The sequence below is a fragment of the Peromyscus maniculatus genome, chromosome 14 (genome assembly GCF_049852395.1).
Source record: "Peromyscus maniculatus bairdii isolate BWxNUB_F1_BW_parent chromosome 14, HU_Pman_BW_mat_3.1, whole genome shotgun sequence".
In the NCBI taxonomy this organism is placed as follows: Eukaryota; Metazoa; Chordata; class Mammalia; order Rodentia; family Cricetidae; genus Peromyscus; species Peromyscus maniculatus.
In genome coordinates this window covers 83,839,464-83,844,976 of record NC_134865.1, presented here as the reverse complement: position 1 = coordinate 83,844,976, position 5,513 = coordinate 83,839,464, and positions in this window count along the sequence as shown.

Below are 5,513 nucleotides of genomic sequence, written 5' to 3'. Positions count from 1 at the left end.
TTTTGACCTCCACAGGCACCAGATTCCCATGGGTGCACAGAGATATATACAGGCAAAACACCCATATACATTTAAAAAAAAACAACACAAACTTTTTTTTTTTTTTTGAGACAGGGTTTCTTTGTGTAGCTCTGGCTATCCTGGATCTCGCTCTGTAGACCAGTCTGGCCTCGAACTCACAGAGATCCACTGCCACTGCCTCCCGAGTGCTGGGATTAAAAAAACGTGCCACCATGACCAGCAACAAATCTTTGAAAAGTGAGGAGCCAGAGGCACAGGCCCCCATCTCCAGCTAGGTGTTACCAGGGGCAGTACCCTGGACTCAGCTCATGAGATGCTCACCTACCTAGCCTCTCTATCTCCATCTCACATTCTTTCCTCTTAAGATGGAGACCAGGGCTTTTCGCCTCTGCTAGGCCAGTGCTCTACCACTGAGCCATATCATCAGCAACTTTTTTTTTCTTGAGACAGAGTCTTGTTAAGTTGCCAGGCCTGGCCTTGAAGCCAAGCTTGGTGGCAGGCCTTGTAGTCCTCTTGCATCAGCTTCCTGAGGCAGCATTACAGAATTCTGTCCCCAGGCCACTGGTCAGGTGACTTTCTTGTGGACATTCACCCAGTCACTGAGAGGGTGCCCCAAGTGGTGCTTCTAGGTGACTAGAAAAGGCCTGGCTCTTTAAAGGGAGGGACCAGAGCCTGGGCTCCTCCCCGATGCCAGCTCTGCCTTCTAAAGCCCCTATTGCTAGGGACTTGCAGAGCCAGCCTCGCCTTGCCAGGCTGTGCAGAGGGGACTCCGGACAGTCCTGGCCACATCCTGCCCCCAACCCATATCCAGTCTATTGAGTAGTTCACCTGCATAGAGCTTAGAGCCCTTGACCTTGGAGCATCCTCAAAAGGCATATCTGCTTCCTTCAGAATTCCTCAACCCTACCTTGTTCTTTCCTATGTGACCACCAGGAGGCACTCAAGGCCAGTTTTTTCTTTCTTTTTTTTTTTTTTTACCTGAGCATGTGACACCAAAAATGGGCAGGGCCCAGCCTGCTGGTACAACTGTCAGGCCTGGGCCTCCCCTGCTGCGTGCACCTGTCCCAGCTGATGGTGGAGAAGTCCTGTGATACCACCTGGGCAGCAGCCCTGTGCCAGGTGGTAGATGGTGCTCCAGCTGGGCTTCTGATGACTGTCCACCATGAACAACCACAGGCTGGCATGGAGCCCTGCATATCGGACCGCTTTTAACTCACCCTAAGACTCCTGATTGCAGGGGGATGTCTCCAGCCCTGGCCCTGCCTGGCCCACTCCCCAATAGCTCCCATGTGGTCCCAATGTCACCAGGGTGGTGGGACTCAGAGCCTGGGCATGACCTCTGGGTGTGGGTCTGAAAGGGCGAATCTGTGCTGCCCCCCACCCCCACACACATTTCCAGGCTGTCCCCTCACCTCGACTCTGGCTGCTCCCTTGTAGGAGGTTTGTACTCCTCTTCTATGACCCAAACCAAATGCACTTCCCTGCAAGAGAACAACAGCCCTCCCCCGGCCCGCGTGATTTGACACTGCTGAAGCCGGGCAGTCCTACTCTGTCCTTTGGCCAGGGGACGAGCCTGCCCCACTGGGGATTCTGCTCCACGCTGAGGCCCAAGAGCAGGAGAGACAGTGAAGCTGGGCAGAAGACAGAAGCTCGAGGGCCAGGAGCTTGGGGCTGGGGGAGTGGATGTGGAGGCAGGATGGGGGTACAGAACAAGAGGGTTGGTCCCACTTCGCTCTTCCCCCAGTGATCCTGAGGCCTGAGGCCGTAGTGAGTTCTTGTCTACTCCAAACTTCAATGCCCTGTACCATTTAGGCCCCGAGTCCCTTGATTCCTGGGTCCCTCCCTCCCCTCCCCTCCCGCTCAGCTACAGCCTCTGAGCCTCAGCTCACGTGGATGGCTGAGGTTAAGATCAACCCTGACTGAGGCCCCTGTGCCCCTGCTCTGGTCCGAGCAGCCCCACATTGCTTCGATCTCTGGAGGCTGGAGTGCCAATCTGCAGGGCCACCTAAGGGACCTAAGCCCCTGAGACCTGGTGCTCTCCCGGCTTCACTGAGTAGTCTGTGTGTGGCTGTGTAATGTGCACATATGCACGTGTGCATGTGTGTGAATTCATGCCAGTGTGCAAACATTAACATAAGTGCAAACATGCATTGTGTGTGCTATGTAGGTGTGCCGTGTATACGTGGGCATGCTTGTGTGTGCGTATGTATGTGTGTGTGCATGCTTGCATGTGTATGTGTCAAGGCAGGGATGGGGAGACTGGTTATAGTGAGGGTCTTGGAGTCTAGGAACAGCTCCTGAGGACAGGCTGGCTGGGCAGGGGCTGGGGGGGCTGGGGCTGGGGCTGGCTCGAGGTGTCCTGGGAACAGGCCCAGAAGGAAGCCTGCACAGGCAGGCGATTGCACCATAGCAACGCAGAACAAAGTGCTGGCCTACTTACACCCCACCCCCACTCCTCAGTCTGCGGGGGGAGGGGCAAAGGGCCTGTGGGGCCCCTGGGGACGCTGTGCCCCTGGCCTTTGGGAGCCCAGTGCCCTGGAAGCCTTGGCCTCTTCTTGGCCTAGCCAGGTCTGCAAGACTGATTCCCTTTCTTATCCATGGATGGGGTGAGGAGGGGGTACGTGGGGAGACCCAGCGCCCTGTAAATGCCCCTGCCCTTGTGTGACACGAGGCACAGTGGTTTGGAAAGATCTTTATACATTTTCCATCCCCCCGGTTTTTGGGGTGCTGGGTGAATGCAGCTCTGCGATGCTCCTCTAGTCAGGATGTCGTCAGCCTGGGAGCTTCCTGCTTAACTCTCACTGGATAGGGGCCTTTAGGCCCTTGATTACCCGCTCCATCCTCTCACTCAGTGTGGCCGGACCCCACTAGCAGGGGGGGGCTCAGCTCGAGATGGTAGACAACTTCTGAGACCTGGCAGACCCTCTGTGCCATCCGCCCTTCCCGATCTGAGGGGTCTCCAGCAGAGTGCAGACAGGGCTAGAGCCAGCAAGCTGTGAGGCGGCTTTGTGAGCACCCTGGAGACAGGAAACCCTTGGCCTCATGTCAAGGGCAGGGGTGTCACTGGACACGATACACAGAAAAGCAAATATTTTCCTGACTTCCTGTAGCTCCCAGAGGCCTGTGTGGCCCCAAGTTGCTGTGGCTCATGATCTTGTGACAGGATCTTCCCCATCTGCCCAAGCCTGGCAGGCAGTTGTGACCCACACGTCCCAGTTCTCCCAGAGCTGAGAGACCCCCCGTCCGTCCATCATCATTGTCCACCCTCTGCCTGGGCCAATGCCCAAAGAGCCATCTATGAACAGGGCGGACAGATGAATGAGGCGGGGTAGCTCGTAGGAGTGGGGGATGTGTGCCCTTCACAGGCACCAGCTGCAATGCCCTTCTCCGGCCCCCCTTAATTTATGCCACGAGGAGGGCCAGCCACTCGCTGGTCCCCCACTTGGCAGCGGCTTTGTCCCCAGGCGGATTCCCAAGGGCTGCCTTTGGGAAGAAAGGGCCCTTCTCTGGTGGATGGTGAGGTCACCAGGAGAGGCCCCGCAAGCACAAAGGCTGCAGCCCCCACCCCACCCCACCCCGCTGGCAGCTGCCGCTTTGTCCTCAGCCCCTGGTCTAGGAGAGACCCTGCAAGGCCCCAGCTCAGCCTTGGAGGGGCCCAGGCTTCCTCTCTGGAAAGTTCGCCAAGTGGGGGAGGGGTGCTACCCCCCCCCCCCCCCCCCCCCCGGCCCTGATCAAGTAACAGCACCTGCTGGGGTAGGCGCCACCGGAGACCAGGCTAGGCCAGAGGCCTGGTCCAGGGACTTGTGCAGCTGCTTGTCCAGGTCCTCAGTACAAGCAGGAAAGCTCCAGAAGTGGGTTGAGGGGGATAGCCTGAGGTCAGGAGATGAGCCACTGAGGCAGCTTGTCTCCTGGCCAGAGGTGGGCTCTTGGGCAGAGACCAGGGCTCCCTGGCCTGGGGCACTGGTGTGTGTGCAGTGTGTGCAGGTCTAGGTGGAGGGAGGGGGAGGGCCTGGGGGTTTCCTTATGGAGCTCTCAGGGAGCTCCAGGAGCCCACGTGGGGAGCTCCTGAGTGTACCCCAGTCCACATGGGCCTGGCAGACTACTGCTGCGAGTAACCTTTTTGGTGCTGCTTCCTGCCCCAAAGCCCCCACCCCAGTACAGAGCCAGGACCCCAGGAACTGCCCTCCTGGGCATCGCTGCTTCCACTGTGACCGTAGGCGAAGCCCTCTCGGGGCTGCGCCCAGAATTCTGGGGCTGGGGCAGCTCAGGGAGGCCAACGACGGGACACGCAGGTGGCAGTAGCCGTTCTGACACAGCAGGGAAGAGGTGTCCCCAGAACATACCGTGATGGGCAGTGTCTGCCAGGGGCTACCGTCCGTCCACTGGGTGCTTACCACGTGCCCAGCTCCAGGTGGGGAAGCGGCCATATTTCCCCAGAACAAGCAAGTCAGCTGAGGCTCAGGCACCTCCATAGGAGACAGAGGTGTGGGGGAGGCAGGGGCTTTGGGGGAGGTGAGGACTTTTGAGAGCTGACATATCCCAGGGAGGGTGTCTAGTGGCCCTGAGGGTGTGTGTGTGTGTGTGTGTGGTGTGGTCAGGGAGCTTCCAGGACAAAGACCTGGTGACCAGACCTAGAAGCTCAGAGGTTTTCATGGGCGGGGATGACAGCCAGATGGGGGCCGGATGGGGTGCCGCACAGCACAGTAACAGCCCCTCCCCCCCCCCAGTGGTTGGCAGCACCCAAACTCCAGAAACGCCTTAGCGTTTTCATGGGAGGAGGAGGCAAAGCCTGAGGGATAAGACAAACTCTCCTCTGTCTTAGGAACCAGGAACATGGGACTGCCGTGGTCAGCCTCCCGGGCTCAGGTAGGGGCTGCTGCTCAGTTCCTTCCCAAACAGAGACACGGTACCCACCCCTTCTCTTTTGGTCCTAATGACAGATCAAGGCATGATTCTGCCAATGTTCTCTCTAGGGAACCCACGAGGCATCGGGCTTCCTTCTAAAGCAGAGGTGAGGGGTTATTTAGAGGGATGTGGCAGCTTCTGGCCCGGCAGGCTTCACCTGGAAAGCCTTTCCTCAGCAAGGGCAAGCCAGCCTTTGAGTCTTCCCTGGCCTATATACTGTAGCTACTCCTGAGGCCAGTTAAGGCAATGTTGCTAACAACTCGGGTAAGAGAGATGGATGCTCAGATAAGGGTCTCGTGACTCTCCATCCTTCATTCTGCAGGCTGCAGGATGTGGCCCAACTTCCCCCAAATGGCAGCCACACACAAGGGTCCCCACGCCTGAGTGGAGGTATGGTTCCACCTACACCTCAAATCCCGGACCCCCCTGAATCCCCCATGCTTGGGCTCTGCGGGAGTGATGCCAGGTGTGCAGTTAGGTCAGAGGGGCTAGGGACAAAGGCAGGGAGGGGTAGTGGGTAGGGCAGGCTGGCCACCCCCCAGAGAGCCTTGGTGAGGGGTTGGCCTGCGGCCCTTCCAGGGAAGGTC